At 34.2% G+C, this 27,576-nt stretch overlaps 1 pseudogene; it reads right to left on the minus strand.

The window, feature by feature from the left end:
- Positions 1 to 19,829: 19,829 nt before the first annotated feature.
- The window catches only part of LOC149557753 (uncharacterized), a 49,644-nt pseudogene continuing 41,897 nt past the window's right edge, over positions 19,830 to 27,576 (minus strand).

The following is a 27,576-nucleotide window of genomic DNA, read 5'->3' on the forward strand; positions in this document are numbered from 1 at the left end:
TCCCTTTTCTCATTTTATTGTAGTCCATCCATCCTTTACCAAACCAGTAGTCTTCTACCATTGAAGATCATCACCATCATAGCTAGAACTTGTAACCACCGAAGCTAGGGAAAAGGTCATAGAAGAGGAAGAGATAGCAGAAGCCTGAGATTGAATATTGGCACCCAAAGAAGGAACCAAAAGAGGAACTATCTTGGAAACACCAAAAGATAGATTAGCAGCCACCATAGAAGGAGCCAATGGTGGATCCCCTTTCAAGAAGTTAGAAGAGGATAGACAAATAGAGTCAGCAACAAAGTCCTTACCAGAAATTGGGACAATGAAATCTAGAGATGGACCAGCTGCCACTACAGAGAGAGCCAAAGGAGGGGACAGGCTAACACCACCAGCTATAGTATTCACACTAGGAACTAAGATAGAAGAATCCAAAGATAGACCGGCTTCCACCATAGAAGGAGCCAAATGAGGGGATAGACAAATAAAAATAACTATAGAATCCACACCAGAAACTAGGGCAGCAGAATCTAGAGATAGACCAACTACCACCATAGAAGAAGCCAAAGGAGGATCCTTCTTCAAGATGCTAGGAGAAGATGGTCTACCAGAGACTACCATAGAATCCACCACCAAAGTATCTTGCAAAGAGATACCACTCCCCGTAAAAGGTCTATATGAGTAGTGACCATTTGAGACCCCCTTCCACCAAGATGGGGACAATTTATGTCTAGTTTTACTGAAAGAGCAGCTAGTAGCCAAGTGATCAGTCAAAAGGAATTTCCTACAATAGAAGGGGATACCCTCATAGTCAAGAAGAATATTCTAAGAACTAAGAGGAGAATCCAACAAAATCATTTTTGGGAGTCCCTTAGTTATGTCAAACTCAACCAAAATATGAGCATATGTTGTCTAAACCACTTTCAAAGAAGTCGTATTAGTCATGATGAATACACCAAGTTCCTTCCCCACATCCTCCATGACCAAAACATCCCAAAGATGAAGGGGGATATTTTGTAGCCTAACCCACAAAGGGACACAATTAAAAGTTTCCATCATTAGGTTGAAATCCTTATGCCAAGGTTTAAACATAAAAGGATACTTATCATCCCAACTAAAACCATAATCAAAAATGGAATTTCTATCTTCAACATAATCAAATTTCACTATGAAAAAACCCCTAGCCAAAGGGACAATCTGGACAGTCCCTGAAATGAACTCCCAAGTAATGGAAATCCATGCATGTAGATCTAAAAGAGAAGGCCAAAAACCCTAGAAATGAAAGATAGTAGCAGTGGCTGAGAAATCAACCATATTGTTGGAAACTTTATCAACTAGAGAAAATTTCAAATTAAACCTTACCGAGTTACATACTGTAATCGACACAATTTCTCGATGCCCCAAACACACTTGAAGCCTAGGATGCAAAGAATAACCCCCAATCCCTACCTCATAGGCAGCCACATTAGCATAGGAAATAGCCAAACCACCCACAGCACCAAGCGAATGAGCATGCCCACTAGGATCAAGTGAATCCCTAGCCTAAAAGGAAGAAGTTGAAGTGGTTGCCATAAAGCTATCCATAGGAGTAGAAGTCAAAATGACCATCAAAAGATAGGCAAAAAAAGTTGAATCTAGGTGCAGAAGATAGATGTAGACTTAGGAGCCAAAGTTGAAGGCAGGCATAAAAGTCAAATCCGAAGCTAAAGCCAAGCACAGGAAGCTAGGTTGGAAGCTAAATGTGGATGTAGGAATCAAGACTCAGGAGCCAAACCCAAAGCAAGGCATAGAAGCCAAATCCAAAGTCGAAGCCAAGCATAGGAAGCCAAGGAAGAAAAAAATTCAGAAGTTATTATGATAGGCTATTACAACACCCACTATTAAGTATGACCTGGTTAAGGGATTTCATTCACCATATTAGAAGTGAGTCTGGTTAAAGGACTTTAGGTCATTCACTTGGAATACCACCCTATTAAAGGATTTTCTAATGATTGTTAAGTCAACCTTAGTCTAAAGGATTTTTCCTTGACTGATACAATTGTTAGAGAGTAACAATAAGGGGTTTTGATCTAATACAACTTATAAGATAACTTGCAGATTTCAGATCTCAATTTAGTTCACAATTCTACTTGGCTTTCAATCTCTGTAGCTCTGACAGCTTGTTCACTCCCCAAGCTTTTATCTCCTTAAGTCTCCTTTTTTGTTGTGCCAATGTTATCACTTCTATGGTCACTTTGATGAAGTAGAGTCTTTGTACTCTATTCTCTCTTCAATGCCTTCTCCTCAACACCACACACTCTATCCAACCCTCTATTTGCTTCATGACCAGTAATTCCTTAAGTAGGAATTTAGAATACTTTCTCACTCTATTTTCCCTTATCTAAATTAGGGTTTGAATGGATTAGGTAAGATACAATGTATCTATCCCTTATCTTATTTTGTCTAGAAACTTCATGTATAATCCACTTGTAATCACCTAAAAATGGTTAACCTCAAATTTTTTACCACTAGCTCATCATCCTTATCTTCCACCTAGCTCACAAAATTCAAGATAACAAGCTTGTCGGCTCAAATTTGGTGAATCTTTGACTTTTTAAATAATATAGTAGCTTAGCACTATTAATCTTCTGATGCTTGACACATATAGTGTTACTCGGTACCTATTACATTTTCACTCAGCATCAACTACATTTTATTGATGCTCAGTACCTATTGCATTTTTCTTGGCACTAACTATGTTACTTGGCACACAATAGAATTTTCTTTTACTTGGTACTAACTGATATTCTACTTGGCATGAACTATGCTCGGCACCCACTATCAACTTTTGTCAAGCTTTGTAGACAATATTAGTATAACCTATTCTTATAAAGTTTCTAAGTGTAGCTAACCTTTGTATCTTCAAGTATGTTATCAATACATTATTTCACCATTGTCTTAACTAATCCTTGTACTTCATTACATAATCATAACGCAACCTTTCCCTTTGGTGTTGTTGTTACATCTTATTGATTAAATCCTCCTTATTAATCAACTAAGTGATAATGCTTGGATCTTATAAGAAATTGTCTCTCCATCAAATAGAAGGTTTGACATCAGTGACAAAACAATGATTGAAAACACTCTTCATCAACAATCTATCTTTCTCAACAATGATCTTTTCAATCAAATTTCAACAGTGCCAATGTGAGAATTGATGAGTTTGCATAACATAATGATGAAGAAAGAAAGAAAGAGCCTAAAGATTATAATAGGTTTGTCTATATATAATAAGGCATTCCTAATACTTTACCAAGTACACTACTCAAGAAACAACCATAAGTCACAAGAAATAACAGCTTGGTATTGAGAAACTAGTTGAGCATGCACCAAGAGGAGAAAATGCAGAACCATAAAAAACTAAGCCCATACTAGAAAAATATACCAAAAGGAGCCATTAACCAAACCAAATCATTGGAGAAAAATATGTTGTGGTAATTACAATAAGTAAGTTAAGAGACAATACATGCTTGATATGTGAATTTGAGCCCAAAATGGTTTAAAATGCATTAGAGAATGGTGATTGGATAAATTCCATAAATGAGGATATTTAGAAAAAAGAGAAGAATAATACATGGACATTAGTACTAAGAACCAAGGACACGAATGTGGTTGGTACTAAGAGGATATTCTAAAATATTTTAAATGAAAATGGAGAAGTGATAAGGAACAAGGCTAGACTAGTTTGTAAGGGTTATGTACAAGAAGAAGCAATTGATTATGGAAAAATATTTTCCTCTATTAATAGACTAGGTGTAAGGATATTACTTCCATATACTACTTTCAAGGGATTCAAAGTTTATCATATGGATGTCAAGTTTGCATTTCTAAATGGAACACTAAAAGAAGTCTACATTAAACAACCAGAAGGTTTTGTTGATCTTAATAAAAGGAACATGGTGTATAAGCTACACAACAAACTCTATGGATTGAAACAAACACTCTAGTCATGGTATAAAATATTGTACTCTTATTTGTTGAGGATTGGTTTTGTTAGAATAATTTAAAATAGTAATTTGTGCCTAAAAAGTGAATATGATGATAAGATCCTATTTTTTGAGATAATTTTTTGATGACATTATATTTGGAGGGCAGGAGCTGATGTGTAGAATATTAGCTGATGAAATGAGGAAAGAGTTTGATATTTAAATGTTTGGAGAGATTAAATTCTTTATTGGATTACAAGTACAATGAGTGAAGGATGGTATATACATAGCTGATTTCAAGTATATCAAGGAGATCATAAATACATTTAGCATGGAAGACTCAAGACCAAGTTGCACACCAATGATCACAAGGTGTAAACTATCAAAGGAAGATGATACTATAGAGGTAAATCAGACACTTTATAGATGTATGATTGGTAAATTATAGTATGTTATTTATAGTAGAACTGATACTATTCATACTGTAGCAATTGCTACAAGAATATCTTCTAATCCTAAGGAGACACACATGATTTTTGTAAAGAGAATGTTTAGATATCTGATTGGAACTAAGGATTATGGTTTATGGTACAAGAAAAATGGAGACTTTGAGATGAGAGTTTATAATAATGTTGATTGGGCAAGAAATGTTGGTGAAAAAAAGAGTACAAGTGGTGGAGCTTTCTTTTTAAGAGAAAGGCTTGTGACATGGATAAGTAAGAAAAAGAGTTATATCTCACAATCCACTGTTGAAGTTGAATATGTAGTTTTTTCTATTAATTGCTCTACTATTGTGTGGATGAAACAATTTTTAGAAGTAATGCAAGAGAAAGTGACTAATCTAGTGAAAATCTACAATGAAAATACAAGTTTAATCAACATTTAAAATAATCTAGTGATCCATGCAAAGACAAAGCATATATCAATCAAATATTACTATTTCAAACAACTAGTTCAAAAGAAACAAGTTATATAGGAGTATGCAAAGTCAAAGGAGCACATAGTTTATATATTTACTAAGTCATTACCTAAGGATACATTTGGATATCTAAGAGGTAAATTAGGGATCCTTCCCCCATCTAATGTTCACTAAGATAAGATGTATGAATGTATCAACCTATGGTTTATCATACGATCTATTTGGAGTTAATGCAGGAGTTCATTCTTTATGCTATCCTAAAGTTTTGAAAAAGATGTGATGAAACAAAAGTGATCAGTTTATGCAAGGTACAAGGTATAGCCACAGGGTTTATAAGTCTCTAACTAAAGCTTATTGTTACCTTTTCCATTATTGTTGAAGGGGGGATGTATGTATAGATAGAATGAGTAAAGGGGGGGGGAGAAAGTATAAATGAGTGAGTGTGTGGGAATGATTGTGTATGATGAGAGGGAGATGTTTTTTGAGAATTATTGTTCAAAGGGGAGTTGATTAGTGAATAATAAAATGAATTGAATAGTCAATTAGATATATCCTAGAGAGGGTATATGAATGGAGTTATAAGTTGTAGAAGAACATAACGTAGTCTATTCCTTCTTCTTATGCATAACCTTTGCAAACTAGTCTTGCATTGTTTCTCACCCCTCCTGCATTCTCATTTAACTTATTTATGAAAATCCATTGTGTTCCTATCACATTCTTATCTATAGATCTTGGAACTAGGGTCCATGTATTGTTCTTCCCTATTTGATCAATTTCTTCATTCATTGCATTTATCAAATCTTGATTTTTAAGTGCAGCTTTAACTATTCTAGGTTTAAATTCAGCTATTAAACATGTACTTTATCTCAACTTAGTTCATTTCATCACTCTAATACTTCTTTGTTCATGTGAGTTATTCTTCCTAACATACTTTTCTAACACAGATTCAAATCTTTGATTATGAGCATTGTTCTCACTCGATAGGGGCTCAATTCCTTGTCAAATTGTATTGTCTATTGCTTGGGTAAAGTGGTTTATTCCTTAGTAGGTCTCTATTGTAACTTGGGTAGTGTATCAAGTACATATTCATATACATAAAAAATTGTTCTAATTTTTAGGTTCATTTTTGTTCTCCACATCATTTTTATCTACAAACTCATTAATCCTCACATTTTCACTTTCAATCATTGTGTTAATAACTTTGTCCAATATGATGTGCTCTTAGATGAGTAACAAATAAAATACCTTCATCGCCTTTTGAATAAAATTTAACAATATTGGCATCCTTATGAATGTAAACCTACTTCTAAATATCTTGAAATAACTCAAATTAGGTGTAAGACCATACCAGCGCTCATAGGGTGTCTTGTTTATTCTTTTCTTCAACTGAACTCGGTTGAAAGTATATATTATAGTACTAATATTCTCTCTTTAGAATATTTATATATTTTTCAATCAACAATTTCCTTGCACAATCCACAATATACCTATAGTTACTCCCATGATTAATATGTTTCCAATTAGTATCAAAAGACAAACAAGAAGTTATGTAATGCCTGAGCACATGGGAAGAAAAGGTCAAGCATACAATTTTTATTAGTGGTTTTATAATCATTGAGAACAAGTACTTATCAATTTAAAAAGAGATCACTGAGTAGAAAAATTATACCCGAGCAAGAACTTCACCAAATGATAATAGAATGAACAAAGTACTTACCAAGTATGATAGAGGCTAAATAGTAGTTTGATTTGGCATAAAGATTGATATGAATTGGTCATATCGAGTCAAGAAATGGATTTATGCTTTTCAAAGAAAATATTTAAAAATATTTCTTATAGAATATGACTTGATTGCTTTATGATTACAAGGCATAGAGGACCAATATGGTGAAGAGAAACGTGTAAAATGAAGATCATTCTAGATCATTCATTTTGATTTGAGATGCATTCTAGAGGGTTCCTAAACCTTAATTAGGTTGAATGTATTGAAGAGAAAATAAAACTATAAAAGGAATCATATGGAACACTTTATAGCCATTATTAGTACTATTTAGAAGGGCATTGATGTAGGAAAACATTTTTATGATACAGGACAAGGTTGAGCATATTGAAGGTCAAAAATCTCGAGCACTGAAAGAGGAGTTGATTAATAGTCATAGGATGTAATAAAAAATTGTAGCAAAGTGAGATCTGATTAAGAAAAGTAAGTTATTTTTACATAGATCATTTTTTGTTACTTTCTTATCATTGTAGTTGTTTTAAATCCTTGAAAAAGGTAGACCTAACTGTCTATTATGTAAATCTCTTAACCAAGTACACACTTAGTTCAGTGTTGTGAAATCCTTTTCATAGGTAGATCTTAATAGATCTTATTGTATACTCTTAATAGGGGAATACACAGAAGTGACAAAATATTTTAGCCCTAACAAGGCATCCTCTTAGTATAGTAGCGATGGATTATGGGTACTACCCCCACTACAGTTTTCCCTCTAAGAATTTCAATATGACCAAATTATTTTGTTATGTGTGATGAGTATTTGTTTATATGTTTATTATTGAAGATTAAATAGATTAATTTAGTTACTTTCATGTTCAAGGATTGTGGAAGAAGTTATGTGGTGATTGAGTTGCTAAAGGGATAGGAAAAAGTTTAAAACTATTAAGACTAAAAGTTTTTGAGGATAGTAATTCCCTCCCCCCCCCCCCCCCCCCCCTCTCAACATCATATCTATCTAACTATTCTAACATCTATTTCTTCTTGCAATAATCCCATTTTATTGTGGTGTTCTTGATGTAGATAACTGTCATTTAATACCATGCTCAACAAAAAAGTTAGTGAATTCAATAGATACAATTTCACCACCTCTATCAAATCTCAAACATTTCAATTGTTTACTAATATCTTTCTCAAATTTAGCCTTATACCACTCGAACATATCAAAATCATGTGATTTCAACTTCATGAATATGATAATCATCATCCTAGTGTAATCATCAACAAATAATATGAAATATTTGTCACCATAATCACTTTCCACTCTCATTGGTCCATACAAAAATGTATGCACTAATTCCAAAATATCATTAGAAGTGTGCATCTTACTTGAAAAGCTTAAAATTTTCATCTTAACAAGGTGACATTCTTTACACATAGCATTCTCAAGTTAATATAGATTCACTAAGCCTCTTACTCCAACTTTCACCATATTCCCAAAATTTACATGAAAAAACCTCTAATGCCACAATCATCCATGCTCAAACTTAACAAAAAAACATGTATCAGTATTAGGATCAAGATAAAATAAATTACCTTTAGTTTACACTCATGTTCCAATAAAATATTCTTCATAATCATAGATCTTGAAATTTCTTTTTTGAAACTCCAACTTAGGACCTATATTGTTCAACTAAGCAACACTCAATAGATTATACTTTAGTCCCTGTACCCATTATGCATAATCACATCCAATTTTTTCATTTAACATTAAGGATCCTCTACCTTTCACTAGACATGGAACATCATTACCTAATTCAATAGTTCTACCTGTTGGACTAACTGCCAATGTTCCCCTTCAAGATTCGTGACATGGCTTAATCACCTCCTATGTTATATAAGTCTAGTGGCTATATTGGGCATTAACAGGTCAATCTTTTGGTGCAATGACAACCCTAGCTTGTAACAAGTGGTATTAGAGCTTGGTCACAGGTTTGAATCTCCCCGAGTAATGCTGAGGGGGGGATTGTTGGACTAACTACCAACATTCCCCTTCAAGATTCATGACATGGCTTAATTTCCTCTTGTGTTCTATAAGTCTAGTGATTATATCAAGCATTAATAGGTTGATCTTTTGGTACAATGGCAACCCTAGCTTGTAATGCTACCATCATTAATTACCATTCATGTGATGTAAGCATCCACTACCTATGATCCATGTATCATTCTTACTAATATGTGAAATAAGGGTTTTTTTTTCATTCTCGTACCTTTCTTCATTGGGATCTTCCTTAACTACAATAGACACCATCTCAACTACTTCCTTCTCATCATTACTATTGGACTTGGTGTACTCTTCTTCAACAATGTTGCATGATTTCTTTCATTTTCCTTATAGTCCTTGTTCTTCTTGTACCTATTATATTTCTTATTAGTTCTATCAGTTTTTCTTTTGTTAGGACACATAGCTACAAAATGACCAACTTCATTGTACTTAAAACATATTAGGGTAGTTTACCTATAAATTTATCATTGTCTCTTGATAACCTTCTTGCAAGCAATTCTTCAATTTCATCCAAATCATTTTTAGATTCAGACTCACTCTCATCTTTATTTTTCTTTTCTTTATTTGAACTACCAATGTTTAGTGAATATTTAAAATTATTTCCAAGTGTAACCAAATTACTATCATAACTTTTCAACTCAAATACAATCAACCAATAAACAAAAGCATTTAGTGTCAAATCATTATGAAGCATAACTCTAACTTCTTGAATTGTAAAAACATTAATAGTAAAGATGGTAGAAATTTTCTAAGAACTTTACTTACAATTTTAGAATCACTAATAACTCCTCCAACAACTCTGATTGCACTTAAAACTTATTTTATTTGGTTTACATATTGTGCAACACTCTCACCTTCTTTCATTATCATGTCATCATACTTTCCTCTTAGACTTATTGCTTTAGCTCTTAGCACATTGGGATCTCCACCATGTAGCATTAGTGTAGTTTTTGATATCATTGACCTCAACATCATTTAAGGTAGATGCAATCTTAATCATCAGATTATCATGATCTCTCTTCTCAATCATTTGTTCCATAGTCATATAGGAGGGGCAGGTGTAATGTATTCATGGTCTACCAAATGTGTAACATTATCTCCTATTCCAGAAAGATACAACCTCATTTTGTCTTTCTATGAGGAGAAATTCTTCTTATTTAGCTTTGGTATCTCTCCCTTATATATCTTCAAATCTTTAGCTCAAGTTCCTTTCAACTTCCTCCTCCAATCACTATGCTTAGATACAAACTATTAGATAAATAAGAGAGGCAAGAAAATCAGTTATGTCTAGTTCTCCTACAATCCCTTCAAACACTTTAATACCAATTCAAACTTCAATAACATTAACTTGGTGATCTCATTCAACTTCACAATTCAAACTTATAATCATTTTAATTCAAACTATTATTTCATTGTTCATTACTTTACTAAGTATCATAAATATAACTTAGCTTTTCCCTAGCTTTTATCGAGTTGTAGTAATATGTAAATAACATGAAAAATAAACTTTCAACACAAAAGAATTCACACATTTAACACCATGATTTAACATGGAAACCTTGGAAAAGGAAAATCAACTACGACTAGCAACCCAAATAATTTCACTCTTCTAAGGTGAGCTCTACTAGGAGCCAACCTTGTTAAAGGTTTACATACACAATTTTAATATGACCTAGTTACATGATTTTAATCAAAAGATCATCTAGACCTTATCATTCCTTGATCCTATATAAAGAGTGACCTAATTTAAAGGACTTACAAACATCACTAATCAATGTTACCATATATGATTTCATAGACTTTTTAAGTCCACTTGGTTAAGATATTTTATGTTAAAATTGTTAAAAATTAATAGTTAAGTGTTTTGTTAGGTTAAGAACTACAATTCTTGTTCAAATCTCTATTCTTTTTGGTCTCTTCCTTTTGATCTCTTTCTATGGCTAATCCACTTCTTCACACTTTCACTTTGCACTATCTCTACTTGATCTTCTTTCCTTTCCTCTGCTCAGTTCACCTTGTAATACCCCAAAATTGGCTCATTGCCATGATTACCAATTCTGGTCTATTCTAATGAATTCTAAAGTCCTATGTCACTAGGAAATTCTTATTTTGACTTTCACTACTTGACTTAATTGTCAAATGCAGAAAACCCTAAAGCTACATTAATCAAACTACCTATTTAATTCCTAAGTATTGGCTCATATTAGTCACATTAAACTTAATTGATTAAGATTTGATTTAATTTGAAGTGCTTGTACTTTAATTGAATTAAATTATATCCTAAGGCTAATGTACTAAGGAATTAAAAATATTTAATTTAATAATTATGCCCACTTTAATTAATTGAATGAAATTATTCAGTTACATGAAAAAGTCATTTATGAGTTCATATCTCACTTTATTAAATTAAATAATATCTTCAAAATCTTCTCTTCAGTTCTAAAATGGAAACTCTAAGTAAAATACTTCTTGAATTGGAATCAATTTAGTTAACTTGTTCTCACACTCATAAAAAGTTCACTTAACTACTCATTACACTCAAATTTGAAACATTCAACTTCACTTACACAAGGAAGTTTCCATTTTAACTGGATCTTCTCTCTAATCTTAACTATTCATTCAAATTGATCCTGATTGTTGATCAATTCCTAAATTCTATTTAAGGGACTCTCAATACCTCATTATAGCTGTTGGATTTTGATGCTATTGAATTGTTGTTGAACTAAATACTCATTTTTATAGCTCTCATATATTCTTTTTCTTATTATTTTAATGTCATCTAGCTTAATAATGCATACATCTAGCTTAGTTTCTTTTATTGTTTAATAGAATAAATTGCACATCATATAGATTACTTTCATAATCATAGTTTGCATAAATCATTCATTCTAGAAAGGTTCGGTTGCCTGCATCTCGATCTAAGAGTAAATAGGCAAAATCCTTCTAGTTAGAGGGCAATAGGTTGCATTATCAGACCTCTTGGATGAACTATCCTATGTTCATTCTAGGATGAATCTATAGACAATGACCATGTTGAAATGTAGGTGAAAGGTATGAGGCCTCATTTTCATGTATACATTTCTAGCACCCACTGTGGGGCTGAGAAAAACAATTTTGCTGGCCTCATTTGTCTCATTTTCTATCATTCTCATTACTCTATCATACTTGTTTGTACAATCTTCCATATTTTTGTGCAAAACATTTCATTTTCACGTGAAGATTTGAGATTTTCACAATTCCTTATACACTTTCCCACACGATAAAATGCCCTATTGCATATGTTCTCATGTGGCACATTATTTTCTTGCGTGTGATAGTGGAAGACTACGCACAAGCTAGCATGAGATTTTGTGCAAAATCTTGAAACAACATTGTTAGAATGTAGTTTTTCAAAATGTTGTTTATCATTTTTTATTGACGTGTTTCCTATGAAGCATCATTATTTCATTTTTTTTGGTTTTCTACAGCCTAATAGTTGTTTGTAGTTTGGCAAAGACTCCTTTATACAAAATTTCCTAAACATGAACTGACTATGTGTTTGTAGGACATTGTTGAAGATACAATTGTCAAAGACCAATCTTAAAACCCACTAAAACAATATGTCTTTTTCTTGCTTTCTAAATATAGTCTAATTAGGGCTTGTGAGCTTCGTAGGGTGCAAGATAGAAGAATAGGGGATTATTCTCTTCACCACTTGGAGGTCATGACCAAGGGTGAATAAAAAACTTGGAAGCTTTTGAAAGACAGCATCCGAGGGATGCAAGAAACATAGTGGTTCTCTAGTGCTAATCCTCTTCTATGATGAGATGATGGTTTCCTTTTAGGGGATTAAAATATTTAGAAAGGATGGGTCTAGATTGATTAAGCTAAGTTGATGATTAATGTGTTCTGCATGTTTGGGTAAGAAACTAAGGTAGAGGAGTATGATCTTTCCCCTTGAGGGAAATCAAAAACTTTGACCCTTATGTTCGAACCACCAGTCGGAGTCAATCCTTTAGAGGGCTTTTTAGAGTGATCCAACCTCTGAGAACAACCCAAGTGATCACACTCCTTTTTCCAGAGATTTCAACTCACTATAATAAAGAATCTTTGTAGAGTGAAAGACTCCAAAGCCGTATTAATTTCTTCCTCTTAATTCTTCATATCGCATATCAAGAGGAGACTCTATCTATTTTACTAGTTGGCACTAGTCCGAGTCTTGCTAAGCAAGTGTGTGCACTCTTGGATGCTAGTGTTGGCTGATGCTCTCAACTTTGCTTGCAGAGCCACTGGGAATTAATATGAATGGAAGCCAAGTAAAAACCTTTAGTTAAAGGCTACCTAGTTCACCTCTGAAAGGAGGCATAATCTTTGTGCAAGGAGGGGGAAGAATCTCTTCTGTAGAACTCACCATAGGCATGCTACTGGGTGTTGGAAGGTGGTATATGTTCTTGACCCCTACCACAAGGGTGTTCATTTAGCATATATATTATTGAGCCCTTTTTATATACCAAAAATATGAGCGCCCTCTAGGGGTTGACATAGCTATGAGAGGTGCACGCATGCGCATAAATTGTGGGACAAAGGTTTTTCCTTCTCTACCATTTTCTATTTCTAGGGATAAAGCATATTTTTTATCGAGTCTTAAACATGTCCAAACCTATCTAAACAAACTAAAGGTCAAGATTCACCTATCCTTTTGAGTTGCTTTGCTCGTAGTTGGATTATATTTGACTACTTCTTACTTCCCATGTCTTTTTGAAAACACTATCTTACTTGAAACCCAATGCTATTTCACAATCTGAAAATCAACCTTATAATATATTTGTTGTCTATCAAAAAATCCAATGACCTGTCCGAAATAGTCTGAAATTGTCAAAATCTCTTCAAAATCCAATCTTCTTGTCTGTTTGGTCTCAAATTTTGCACACAGTTTTGCAAGATTTTGCACGAGCCCCATTTGTCCTATCACTACTTTATGTCAGTCTATCCAAATCTTTGAGTGAGAACTTGTATATCTCTATGTGAGATCTTGCTAATACTCTTTTGTTTGTCTACCAAAACCTATCACTTCTTCACATGGCTTGGAGCACATCCTCGTACGAGTTTAAATTATTGTTTTGAGTTTTTGTGCCTACCTATGTGCTTTCTCATGCGCCTCCCAAAGGATCTTTGCACAAGACCATGAGTCAAAACTACCAAATCACCTTGTTTGAACAATCTGCACTCCACATCTAGTCTATTTCCCACATCAAGTTTTCTCTTCTCTATCTATAAATAGTCCCACATAGCAACATTTTGCTCAGTTGATGACTTGTGGTCTATGCTTTAACTAGTCTCATCTCTTAGTGTCTTGTTCTTGTCCTCTAGTATTCATTATACTCTATGTCACAATAGTCATAATCCTTAGCTATTCTAGCCTTCACTCAAACTACTCATACCTTACAATACAGCACTCTTCCTTTTTCTTTTTGAGACTACATTTTAGCGTGATCCTAGTCTTGGTTTTTGCTTCTTGTCCTTGTCTATGATTATCACAACAAGAAGCAGAAACATTTTTTATCCTCTTAGACTTAGGTGAGGTCAAGGTAGGGGTCATAATTGTGGCAGAGGTCACCTTCCATTTTATACATGGTTTGTATCTAGTTTGTCCAGTGAGGCATCTTCATGATCTCCCTCGCCCATCAAATCACCTCAACTCCAATGAACGTTCTCCATAAACTTACAATAAACCAAGAAGCCCTTGTATCAAGAGGATCTTGAGACTAGAAAATGTCTCGCATCTTTGAACAAAATTTCTAAATTCTTTTTCAAAGGACCTTTCCAATCACAACATACTGAAACTAAACACATTCCTACAATGGCTAATTATGAACCTGAATATGGTAGTCACAGCAGACACCAAGATCAACCTAAGAATGACAAAGAGAAAGACCATGACACTAATGAGGAATAGGAAAAGGTGGAAATACTTCCCAAACATATAACAAAGTGTCAAAAAGCCAAAAAATTTCAAAAGGTCATGGAAATCCTACTCAACAAAGAGAAAAAAATGTACTTTCTCAAACTTGCCCAAGAGGGAGCTAAGCAACCCCATCATTTCAATATGGAAACCATCATCACACCTGAAGAAAAAATCGAGACTTCCAAACTCCAAAAATTGTTGGAAATCTGATTGAAAAGATCATTGTTGAAGATCAAAGAGGGAGATTGTTGTAAAAGAATGTTTTCAATCATTGTTTTGTCATTGATGTCAAACCTGCTATTTGTAAGGGATGATATTTGCTTATAAGATCTAAGTATTATCACTTAGTTGATTGATGAAGAGGATTTGATCAACAAGATGTAACAAGAGCACCTAAGGGAAAGGTTGGGTTTTGATATTGTAATGAAGTGCAAGGATCAGTTAAGATAATGGTTAAGTAATGTATTGATGACATACTCAAGGATATAGAGGTTGGTCACACTTAGAAACATTGGAGGAAGAAGTTGTAACAACATTGACTACAAAGCTTAAACAAAGATCATAAGTGGGTGCCAAGAAAGTTAGTTGAAGCCGAGCAAATTTTTAGTAGAAATTGAGTAACAGACGATTCTAGTGTGTGCCAAGTGAAGAATAGGTGTCGAGTATCAAAAAAATTTCAGTTGGTACCAAGTGATTTTTAGGTGTCGAGCATCAAGAAAAACACAGTTGATGTCGAGTAACACAGTATGTACTGCGCACTAGTATTTCAATAGTGTTGAGCTATTGCATTATTTCAAATGACAAAGATTCACCAAATCTAAGATGACATAGTGGTTACATTGAATTTTTTGAACAAGTTGGAAGATAAGGATGATGATTTGGTGGCACAGAATCCTATATAAGCCATTTTTAAGTGAATTCTAAAGGATTATTCAAGAAGTTTCTAGAGGAAATAGAATATGGGTTAGATGCAATGAATCCTACCTAATCCATGTGAACTGAAACTAAAGAATTGAAGAATTGAGCGGGAAAAGGTACTCCAAGACTTTTATTTAAGAAGTCATAGACCAAGAAGCAAAGAGCTACTGATATTGTTGCTACTGAAGAGCCAACTTTGCAAAGTAGTTAAAAGGGTGTCAAGGAGGCGACGTTTAGGAGAAGGAAGAGCACAGAGGCTTTGCTTCTATGAGTGGTCATGAAGAGATGATTGCACTGGTACATTGAGTTTGGAGACTCAAAGGGATAAAGCTTGAAAGGAGGGTAAGCTGTCAGAGTTGCAGAGATTGAAGGCTAGGCAAGGGTTGGCATTCCAAGTGAGTGTTCTAAAGTCCTCTGACTAGGACCACTTCTAACAAGGTGGTTAAATCCTCTAACAAGGTCACATTTAATAGTGTGTTATAAGCCTTTAATAGGCTAGGCCTTTCATAGGGCATCACTTTAGAAGAGTGAGAATTGAGTAGCATGTTATTGGTGGTTTTTCCCAAATTGGGTTTCCACATAAATCACTGTGTCAAGTGTTGATTTATTATGTGTTATACTTGCATGTTGATTTATAGTAACTTGCTAATTAGATAAGTTAAAGCTTGGATGAATGAATGGTTGAATGGGTTCACTACACTTAGTGAAAAGTTTTGAATAGGACATTTGGACCTTGAATAACTGATTCACACCCCCCCCCCCCCCCCCAAGTTATTCTAAAGCAATGCTAACAAAAACAATTGAAAATCATGCAAGACTAATTGCCTCAGATGATGTGTGAGAAAGACAAACCCACAAAAATATACACCTTAGACACTCTTTGTCCATTTCCATTTAACAAGAGCATAGGCATGTCTCCTTTTCCAAGAGGAGTAGACCTACCTAAGTATGAAAAATACTTTGGAACCACTGAACCCCAAGATCACTTGTGGGAATTTGGCACCTTGTCTATGGAATTTATGCATAACTAGACATATCTCATGTGTTTTTTCCAAGAAGTTTAGGTGGTCAGGCTATGGAGTGGTTTTCACACTTGCCTCCTGGTATCAAGACATTCGATGAAATTGCCAACTTGTTTTTCTAGCAGTATTCTCATGACATTCAACACCCTGTCAATATTTGAGATTTATGTAACCTTAAGAAGAAGGTTGGGGAACCCTTCCTCATATTCCTCTAGAGGTGGAGACAACTTTACACTAAATACTCACGCAAGATTCCTAGAGCAGAAAAGCTTGACATCTTCACTAATAACCTCCTACCCAATTTTGGGTATAGAGCCCAACTTCAAGGTCCAGGTACCTTCAAAGACATGGTCACACAAGCTATCCACATAGAGGAATTCATGGTCAAGAAGGGTGAACTTATCCTTTAGAAGGACTCAAAACAAGGATCCACCTCAAACAAGGACAAACCCAATACATCAACAAGAACTAAGAAATTGTACATGATGGGGTTGTTGACAATGTCACTCCTAAACTTTCTAAGACAGCCTTTAATCTTACAGATAATCTCAATGTGGCCAAGAATGCTAAGAAACTTCCTCTTGACAACAAGACGTCCAAGAACAAATCGAGAAACTCATAGGCCACATGCCCTAAATGAGAGTATACACCTCTAGATGAACCTTTGGATGTGGTTTACAAAACCTTGTTACAAAACAAGCTCATTTCACCATTGGACAACTCTCGCCCTTATGATCCACAATCGCACCCACCATGGTGGAATGAAACTGCGTTATGTGAGTACCACCAAAATAAGGGGAACAAAACTAGCAACTGCCTAAACGTGCATCACAAAGTCTAGGCTATGATCTATGATGGTCATATTATGGTAGATGGAAATAACAAGAACTCGGATCGCAAGGCCTTCAAAGAGCCCTTCTCAACTTATGAAAAAGGAGAGAGCTCAAAACCAAAACCTAACAACAAGGTCAACTATGCATACTCTAATGACAACAATGTGATCAACATGGTTAAACCTACAGATTTTGAGTACTGTGACATCATTACCATTAAGGGCAAACAAGATAACAATAAACACAAGACACCATTTGTCTTGAGGGGCCCTACTTCCAATGCAAAGGACAACACATCTTTGCAACACTGTGCCAATATTGTTATACATTCTTGTGCCAAGTTGGTGCTCAAAGGTCTTGTGCCTTCTACTCTCAATCTTGAACAATATAAAGATAAAACCTTTTCTAGTCCATCTAGCAAAGGTGCAAAACTCGCAACAAATTCAGAAAAAACTAGGTACAGTGTTCTCAATCATTTAAAATGAACTAATGCTCAAATCACCATTTTTGAGTTACTTAAAATCTTTCCTACTCATAGGCAGATTTTGGACAAAGCCCTCACTGAGGCAAATGTTCCTCAAGATCTTGATCTTGAGTGATTTCAATCTATGGTAGTTCACCTAACCTCACCTTACCTTATGTCATTCTTTGAAGAGGATGATAACTCATTGAGTCACCCACATAACCAACCTCTACACATTGAGGTCATGATACATCAAACACATGTCTATCAAGTCCTCATTGATAATGGTGTTGGGTTGAACATTATCTCTGCCTCTCTACTTAGCAAATTGAATTATGTTGAGGACTCTATTGATCCTCACCACAAGATCACTATCAAAGTGTATGACAAAGTCAAATGAAAGTCTCTAGGTCTTGTGGTCTTACCAATTCACATCGGTCCTATGGAAAGGGATATCACTTGTCAAGTCCTCGACATTCCCTTGGCTTATAAAATTTTGCTATGATAGCCATGGATATATAAGATGCGTGTTGTGCCCTCCACATACCATCATTGCATCAAATTCTATTTCATGGCTCCCAAATCACTATTCCTGCCACTACTAGCTATACCTACAATATGCTCAAAGCTACTAAGAATTTTGTCCCCACTAATAGGGAATCTATTGATTATCATGACAAAAAGCTCAAACAAATTGAGCAATCATTTAAGCTAAAAGAAAATAGCATGGGTGAGTACCATATCAAACTAGTATTGTCATTAACATCTCTTCTTGAGTCTCCTCATCATTATGGGAGACCATTTGAGGCAAAGAAGCCATTTGTGCTTGTTGGTGTAAATAAGTATTTACTTATTACACTTTCTTAAGTTTACTTAGGTTAATGCATTATTTAATTATTTTGCATTATTTTATTATTATTTTAGGTGAGACACTTAGGAGTTTTTGAACTCTCATTGAGTTATGCAACTCTAATTATGCACATGGTGTCTACAACATTGGAGTATGCATCATTCACTGAGTTGTCATGTTGACAACACAATTATCCACACTCCTCATTTAGCACATGTTGTCTACACCACTGATTTGTGTGTTACACCATTGTAGGCTTATCCTCACATCATCACACTTAATCCCATGTTTAATGGAGGATAACCCATATCTGGTGGACATGTGCCTGGTTGTATGACATATCATGGTTTTGACTTCTATGCATTCTAGAAGCTCTCCTAAGGCCTTTATATTCAGGCACTCCTAGTGTACTCTCAAGTAGTTATTGAATGAATATCATCATTCTGATCATACTCTATCTATTTTGGTCTATTGTGTGCTTGTGTTGAGTTCTTTAGTTCTTGGGTGAATTTTGGCCTAAGCCAAATTCTTACATGGTATCAGAGCTGAGGGAGATTCTCATCACGTAGCCGTTCGAGACCATTCATGCTTTAGCACCTCGACACGAATCTGGAGGATCTATAGAAATTAGGAGCATCTAGAGCTAGATGTGACCTCACTATTGCATCCAGAGTGTTGATTTGGTGAAGATCGACTATAAATTTGCCTATATTGGGTGAAAGTTGATCATGAGGCCAAAAAAATTTGCAAATCAGAACCTAGAGGCCCCGATTTGCAATTTGGGTATAATCGTTTATTTGATCTGATCTTTAATTTTTAGATCTAAATTTAATTTATTTTCTGTATCTCTAGGTATTTTTTGAAATTATTATTTGGATTGATTCAGTTAATCATTTAGTCAAAGAAAAAAAAATTGGTTGAACTAGATAGTGACACCCCAACTCGGCTCTGTGATTTTGGGCAGAATTATTTATTTGTTGCAGAGTTTTTAAATCCATGATCGTCTCTACATAGTTTGGGCCATACTCTATAATTTTGGAGAGAACAAATATCTCTACCAAAATTCGGCCGGTGACATTATGACTCGGCCACACATTCCAGCAGCTCCCCTCCAATATCCAACGAAAAACATCTTTATTTGATCATAGCGTTAGTTTCCTTTTATATCGCCTTGGAAACCAAAACCCCACCAATGTGGGACTAAGCGCAATAATCTCTGGCATAGTATCCACATTCTTGGCACCCACTGCGAATGATCTCCGACAGCCATAAAAGAAACCAAGCAATTGAAGTTTAAATACTCCCACATGAGCAAGGATTCTAGCATCGTTCTCGTGTTCCCACTTGTGAGAATATTCTGCTAGCACAAGAAAGATTCCCTCAAATCTTTGGTAGAACTCTGAACTCCAGTGTAGCAGAAGTCAAAAATCTGGCAACGACCAGCGCAATGCCTTTGAATCTGGCAGAGAGCCATGTGATCTAATAACAAACTACCACGCCAACGTAGCTCCACATGTTAAGCCAAGTCTACAAACACATCATCATCCTACTCAGTAGCTAATTTAGCACCCAGTTAGCAAATTCGTACTGACATGCAAGCAGGACACACACAAAATTTTGTACAATTTCACACCAGCCACTGGTGTCATCTCGAGCCTTTAGAGTTGCTAACGTCATCTTTTCGTGATCCTAAATTTGACACCCATCTAGATTTCATTCAAGGGAAATTTTCAACTATGGGGATGGTCCTATGATCATCAAATTTAACCTCGCGATTCACTGATACAACCCCTCTTTAGATTGATTTTCAATTTTGTAGTCCGACTTTGGGAGGCCATATCTCAGTCCTCTGGACTCCAAATAAGGTGCAATTTTTTTAGAAATTGGGTAGAATTTCCTAAATTTTTGAGTAGTGTAGCTATTTTCTGGTTTTGGTGCACAAATTGTTCAAAATTTTCATTTTTTGGCCACTGTACCTGGATAATCCTGCATTTTACAACTTCAAATGCTTTGTACGGGCACATCTAGAGTCAAAAATAGGTTCTATTTTTTTTGAAAGTGCATATTTTATTGTCTACTTTCTAGATCTAGCATTAGATTGTACGTTTTTGTGGAAAAAAGTGGCACTTTCAGCAATAGGGCCTTTCTTTGCTTGTAATGCTTCAAAATTGTAGCACATTGTAAAGTTTTAGATTTGTACTCTATTAAGAGGTTGTAACAAGCAAAATAAGAAGTCCACAAAGGCTAGAATTGGCTAGTGGCCCATTATAATTGCACTATTGATAAAGTGCCCAAAGCATCTATTTTGGGGGGGTTTCTTGATTTAGTGAAAAAGGGGGGGTGTTCTTGGTGTTGTGTTCTCTCTTTTCTATAATTTTCTTTCATTTTCTACATTATGGGAAACTTTAAGTTTCCTAAATTAACTCCTCATAACTATGCTTCATGGTCAATCAAAATGTTGTATTACTTAATGCATAATGGAGTTTCACAATATGTAGATGGTACTCTTCCTAAACCAGTAGGTGATAATATTTTTGCAAGTGATATTTCAAATTGGGTAGCAATGGATAGGAAATTCCTAGGTGATATATGTTTGGGGGTAGATGATAAGATCATGTATCAAATTAAGAAATGCACTACATCCAAGGAAGCTTGGGATACCCTCGAAAGCCTTTATGGTAAAGTGTCTGAAGAGGATGTGTTCAAAATTGAAGATGAGCTTGTATCCTTAGATCCTAAGTCATATGACTCCATACAAGATTTCATCATCAAGGTGAATGAACTGAGGACAAAGCTTACTAAGTGTGGGAGTTCTATCAAAGATGAGAGACTGATCTATCTCATCCATAACAAGCTACCATCAAAGTATTCCACATTTGTATCTTCTTTTAACACCTCAAAGACTACCTTAGGGTCTGCCTACAAGAAAATCACTTTTGATGAATATGATAAACTATTGGATGATGAAGAAAAGAAGTTGAAATCAATGGGGATTCTCAAAACACCTTAGTCCAAAGCATTGGTGGCCAATGAGGGTTCTCAACATTCAGTTGGAAAGTCTTTAAATAAAGGAAAGGTTAAGAAGAAGTGGAAGAAAGACAAATCTGAGGATGAAGAAAAGTCAACACCACAATCAAATCAACAAGGCAAGTCCTCAAATTTGAACAAGAAAGGGGACAAAAACAATAAGGAGAAGAAGAAGTGTGCTTATTGCAAGAAATCAGGTCATGAAGAGCATTAGTGTTATCTCAAGAAGATTGATAAATTGACCAACATCATGAAGAAACATAATGTTCCATTGCCTAATGCTTACAAGGATAAAGGATCATCTTCAGATTCAAAGGGAAAAGGGCAAGTGATCATGGCTAATTCAAACTCTTCAAAGGAATGGATATTTGACTCAGGTGCCTCATATCACATGGGTTCTTCAAGAGAGGATTTTTCTTCATTGAATCACTCAAAGGTACTGCACATCTTCATGGGGAATGATAGCAAAATGGAAGTTGAAGGGAAAGGAAATGTGGAGATGGAAAATGGAGAGTTTCAAGAGGTTCTCTATGTTCCAAACCTAAGTTCAAATCTCCTTTCAATCTACCAAATCACCCACCTTGGAGATGGACATAGAGTTGAGTTCCTTCTAGACTCAGTTGTAGTGCCTGCCCCTAAGTCGCATTTCTGTCATCCTTGCCAAACTCTTTTAGGCCAATTTATGTTTGATGATTAGTATTATTATTTTAGAGATTATCAGATGTTGTTTTACACTCAGTTTATTATATGATGAGATTACTTGGTACTCTATATTTCATGTATGTATGATGATTATTCAATGTTATCAGTTATCGATGACGATTAGTTAGATGGTTTATTATCACATGTGCCTTCTTATGGATACTTACCCCATACTGCATGTGTATGGTGTTTCTGATGTGGTTAAGGAAGGGAGTCGTAGTCACCTGCTAGTCGGGATCTACATGATGCACCACTTCCTGCCATTGTATGTTTAGCTTAGAATATTGTGTTTGTACATGCATGGAGTTTATGCAGGTTGCAGGTGCCGGGTATCGACTTCTTTGAATTGCCAGGATGAGCGTACCCTATCGCATTATCTCAATGGTAAGAGAGAGGAGATAAACTCTTAAGTCCAAATCCTAAACCCTTTAGCCAATTGTCTTAATTGATAATTAGGACAAGTATCTGAGTTAAGTACCCTCCGAATGCATCAAAAGATGTAATTTCGTGATTATAACCCTTTTTGTTTTGATTTAGTATGTGTTTTTCTATGTAGGGTTTTCGTATGTTGTTATATGAGTCCTTGATGTGTTTTCTATTAATTAAGTCTAATTAAAAAGATTAATTAATGATTTAATTTAATAGAGAATTAACATGATATCTTTAATATTTAATTAATTGAGAAATTAATTAAATAAAAGAATTAAATTTGGAAATTAAAGTTCAAAGATAAATTTAGAACAGGATAATATTTATTTAATTTAATAATAATGTATTTGGAGTTTATTTTTAAATAAATGCTAAATATTATTGTTATTTAAATTAATTAAATATGTTATCAATTAAGTTTCTAAAATAAATTAAAAGTTGAAAGATATAAAATTATTAAGAATTCTAGATCGCATGATCTAAGCATGAGTTTAAATATGAGAAATAAATTAAAAGATTAAATAATAGAAATTAATAACGTTATTTTAATTTCATAAAGTGCACATGAGATTAAAGTAATAAATTAATTTAAAATAGAAGTCAAGTGGAATATTAAATAAAGTTATTTAATAAATCAACTTAATGTGCATGAAAGTTGAATGCAAAATAAAAGAAAAGATAATAAAGGTTAATTTGGAGTTGAGTCTTGTGAGCAAGGAGTCCTCTCGGGTGAACGCACAATTAGTGCCCCGATTTGAGGAGAAAACACCTTATCACAACTTTGGGGTTCATTTTTGGGGGACCGCAGACTTTGGACACAAAAATTTTGGGAACGAAACTTGGAGACGAATTTTAGAGGAGATTTCGAAGACGAATTTCGGGAGCGAACCTTCTCACAATTTTTGGTTGGTTGCATGTTAGCATCAGGTTGAGGTAGGGTCTTGTGCTTGATCACGGGTTGAATTATGCAATTTGATAATCATGTCTTCTTCGTGCCTATGGGTTATAAATCCAAATGGTCTAGATTTCATTGTATGATTCTTTCACTCTCTTGTCTGAATCTTAGGATATGTATATTGTGTCTCATCTGTGTAATAAGATTATAAGAGAAATAAATCCATTTGAAAACATCAATCGTAGGTAAAAAAGAAAATCGTAGTTCAACTGGGAAGGGTTTGAATTTGAAAATGAAGATTTTAGATTGAAGAATTGAAATAGTTAATAGAATTTTCTCTATCAGATTATAGTTGTAAATGTTAGTTTTAAAAAAAAAAAAAAATTAATTTAATTTAATTGAAATAAAATAAAGACGAATTTGTTTTATTATTATTAGTGAGATTTTAAAATAAAATTAAACACACATTTAATGAGGAGAATTTGTTTAAAGTTCTTATATTAAATAAAATTTAAAATAATAAAATTATATTATATATATATATATATATATATATATATATCCTTTAGGGAAGGATTGTTTTAATGTTTTATTTTAAAAAATAATAATAATAATAAATAAATTTAAACAACATGCAACTTACCCTATCCCTCTTACCTTGTTGTTGGCACGGCTCCCAACGCAAGTCTGCACTTAGCACAGTGTACCTGTGATTTGGTGTGTGGTACTGTGCTTTTAAAATAGTCGCACGACTATAATTAAGTCGGCAGCCTTTTTATCATGAAGGCATAAGTTTTAAAGTTTTAAAAACTTTGAATTAAAGTAAGTACTGTAAAGTTTTTATAAAGTTTTATTAATATAGTAAGATACGTTTAGGGGTTTTATAAACTTTTATTATTTTTTTTAATTAAAGTAGTTTGTTAATAGTTTTATATAGATTTTAATTATTATTTTAATTTATAATATTTATTAATAATGAAGTTTATTAATAATTAATTAATTAATTTAATAATATTTATTTAATAAATTTAATAATTAATAAATATTATTAATTAAGGATTCTTTTTAAATAGTTTTTATTTATTTATTTATTTGTATGAATACAAATATAATTATTAATTAATTTAATTAAGTTTAATTAATAATCGAAGATCATTTAATGGAGTTTAAAATTTATTTAATTGTTATTGATTAACAATATTGATTTTTATAAAATTACAGTTATTCTATTTAAAGTCAATAAATAGTTATTTCTGTAAACTAACTAAATAAAAGAATATCCTTAGATTATTTAGAGGATAATTGTACTATCATTTAAATATAGAAATGGGTTAATTACAAGGGATAGTAACTGGAACCTAAACCCTACATTAACATCAACAATATTTTTCAAAACAAATCCAATCTATGAGACTTTGATGTTTTCTATACATTGTCTATTATTTGTGATTTTTGGGGGTTGGCTTAGCTTTGACCAGTCTTAGGTTGTTACCAAAGGTTCGGGGGTTATGCGATTGTGATGTTATGATGATTTGTTCTCAATCTTTCTAAACCCAACCATGGTAATGCGATGGCCTGCTCTATGATGTGTATGGATAATTGATTGTTATTGCTTTCCAATTTCCTTGTGTGAAATTGAAGCGTATGTATATGAGATACCTAACTTAACCATTTTTGAGTCTTGATCAGTTATATGTGATAACCATTTTTGAGTCTCGATCAGTTATACTTGTATTACCTTTTGGTTGCTTTGACTGAAGTGTTCGTTTAGATCTTGATGATGTCATGTTGTGACATGTTTTGACTTGACCATTTTGGAGTCTTCGATCAGTATTGTAATTTACTATTGGGATACTTTCATTATCATTGATGCCTTCAGTTGCTGATAGAGAACTGTCGTGATCATATGATTATTATTTGATGCTTATCTGTTGCTCATGAAGAACTGATGTAATTTTGTGGCTTATCTTTTATGATGTTTTTCAGTTGCTTGTATAGGACTGAGGTGATTTTATTATGATTCTTTGATTTGTGATTTCATGAGCCTAGGGTAGGTTATCTATGTGTAGTGTCAGGAAGTGGCTTGCAATGGGGATCGGGGCCCTAAGAGGCTGCCTGGAGTAACCCATTGTAAGTTGTTTTAATAAGTGAAAACATTTACACTAAATGAGAGAAAATGAACCTAACAAGATAATTGTATGTTCTCTCCCATGCCTTGAGTGCTATTATAGACTAGGATGGGGTAGAGAGAATGCTTGGTTACGACCTTGCATTCCATAGTATGCCTCGTCAGTACGAGAGGATACTAGTGGCTGCAAGATTAGTAGGGACCCGAGATTCCTAAGGGATTGCTCGAGTAACTTCTACGTGACTTTTGCAATGACACTTTCCCGCTTGCATATTAGGTTTCCTACGTGTCTTGTGGTACCTCTAGGTTTAGATGTCGATCCTTTTAGGAACCCTTGAGTTAGCATACTTATAGGATTTCCTGGACTTAGAGAGTATTTATGATTATAGGTTTTGTTATCTGATTTGGGACTTGAGACTATCTCCTCAGCGCAGTGGGAGTGGACCATTTAGGTTCCACGCAGTTGGGTGGTAGTGCTTTTTACTCTTACCATTGAGATCCGTTCCATGGTCACCGTGGCTGGAGTTTTTGTGATTGGCATTTACCTTCACTATGTTCTTGGATTATTATGATGGATGGTTAGATTTTATGATAGATGTTTTATCATTATGGATGTATGGATGTATCATGTATGGTGAATAGTTTTATATATCTTTACTGTACTTTGTATCATGGATTCGTGGAGGTTGATGCATTTCTATTTTTTCATATGTATATTCATTTAAGCCTTTCATACCCTGTGACTTGTACAATGGATGATTGAGCATTTCGAATTAATTTTCCAAGAGGCATTCGGAACAAATGTATAATATGGACATGGGACTTTTGATTATTCTTTCATATGTATGTGATAGTTGTTAGACTTAGAATTTAATTAAATTTAAACGTGACTCAACGTCTTGGGATCTTTAAGAAATGTAACTTGCAATGTATGTTTGTCGATGATTACATGTTATTGCTTCCGCTACTATGTGTTTGATGTGTATGTTATACTTTCTTAATTTTTTATTTTTTTAATTTTTTTTTTAAATGTTTAGAAAACTTAGTGAAACTTTAGGTTAATTCTTTTGGATCCCTTGGCGGGGAGTTACATCAGTAAAAGTGCACAGTCTTAAAGACAATTCCTTGATTGCAGTGGGGAAAGTTAATGATCACAAGAGGTTGTACTCTTTCTCGCATTTTGTACCCAAGTCTCCTTCAAAGGCCTTGTTATCACAATCCAATTCAAACATGCAATTATGGCATGAGTGGTATGGTCATCTTGACTACTACTACCTTCAGCAACTTTGCACATACCACATGGTCAAAGGTCTACCTCAAATCAACTTTTCTAAGGGTGAGTGTTCAACAGATTTAGTGGATATGCATCCAGAGGGGAAGTGACAAAGAGGGAAGTCTTCAAGAGCACCTGGTGTTCTATAGATGGTTCAAATGGTATTAGTAGGTCCTTTTTCATTAAGATAGGGTCACTACATACTCACCTTAGTTGATGACTTTTCAAGGTTCACTGGGTCTACTTTCGGCATAACAAGAATAAAGTGTTGGACAAGTTTCTAGACTTCAAGACTCGTGTAAAATGGAAATCTAGAAAGGCCATCAAAATACTTTGCATGGACAATGGAAACATGGATGTGAACAAAAGACTTGAAGACTTTTTTAGACATGAGGGAATTGATCTTCAGACTCCTTCAGCATTCAATCCACATAA

Source organism: Cupressus sempervirens, chromosome 5 (genome assembly GCF_028749045.1).
Source record: "Cupressus sempervirens isolate cs-2001-9-10 chromosome 5, ASM2874904v1, whole genome shotgun sequence".
Lineage (NCBI taxonomy): Eukaryota > Viridiplantae > Streptophyta > Pinopsida > Cupressales > Cupressaceae > Cupressus > Cupressus sempervirens.